Below are 1,334 nucleotides of genomic sequence, written 5' to 3' on the forward strand. Positions count from 1 at the left end.
AAAATACAAAGAACCTCTACCAAACCAAAGCCAAACTCACTACCATCAGTCAATGCCAATTCACGACAACCCAATAGGACAGGGTAAAACTACCCCTGTGAGATCTTTACCATTATGAGATTTAATGATTTTGCTGAGCATAATGTCTTCCAATTTTATCCAAATCATGAGGTGATTGGTACTCTAATGATTGCTATGTTTAAGAGATGTGTGGTACTGTATTCTGTTTTGTATATTTCCATAAGTTCCATTCCTCCACAGACAGGGTTTTTTGGTTGTTTCCATCTTTTGTTGCTCTTGTAGAAATTGTTGCAAAAAATAAGTGCTTATAACTGTTCACAGTTTGTTCTGTTTGTGGTGGAACATATGCAGAACTGAGAGATTGCAGGACCCTATGGTATGTCTATTTGCATTGGTTTAAGGAAGTGCCATGCAGTTTTATAGTGACTGCACTATTCTGCAATCGTATCATCTATGTTTGGTCATTCAAATATCTCCATATCCTCTCCAGTATTTGCTATTTTCTATTATGTTGAATTTTTCAAAGCATATCTATGTGAGGTGACATCTCATGATTGTTTAACTTGCATTTTCCTTGTCGTTAATGACTGCGAGCATTTCTACGTATGGTTGTTAGTCATCTGGATGTCATCTCTAATAAATTGTCTGTTCATATCTTGTGCCCAATTTTAACTAAATTATTTGTGTTTTTCTTACTAAGTTGTGTCGTTTTAATTTTTTCTAAATTGGCCTTTTATGTGATATATCATTGGCAATCTTCTTTTCCCAATCTGTGGGTTCTTAAGTTTTACTCTTTTGAGGAGGTATTTTGACGTACATGGAAGTTATTTTTTGGACAGTCTCAATCATCTCTTTGTTTTCTCTTGTTGTTCTTGGGTGCCATCGAATAGGTTCCAACCCAGCAGCCTGATGCACAACAGAAGAAAACACTGCCCAGCGCTCCTCAACCTCACAATTGTTCCTGTGCCGAGTCTTTGGTTGCAAATACATCTCCTTGTGGGCCTTCCTCTCTTCCACTGCTGTTCTACTGCACCAAGCATGATATCCTTCACCAGGGACTGGTCTTTCCTGAAAACACATGCAAAGTAGATAAGATAAAGCCATCCTTGCCTCTGGACATACTTCTTCCAAGATAGACTGATTTGTTCTCTTGAAAGTCCATGGTAATTTCAATATTCTTTTCCAGCACCATAATTCAAGCACCTCTATTGTTTTCCACTTTTATTTTTCAATGTCCAACTTTCTCTTGCCTCTGGGACATTAGAAAATGCCGTGGCTAAAGTTTGGTGAACCTTACTCCTCAAAGTGACACC

The sequence above is a fragment of the Echinops telfairi genome, unplaced genomic scaffold, assembly GCF_000313985.2.
Source record: "Echinops telfairi isolate 266 unplaced genomic scaffold, ASM31398v2 ScPeMD7_7469;HRSCAF=8507_0, whole genome shotgun sequence".
Taxonomy (NCBI): domain Eukaryota; kingdom Metazoa; phylum Chordata; class Mammalia; order Afrosoricida; family Tenrecidae; genus Echinops; species Echinops telfairi.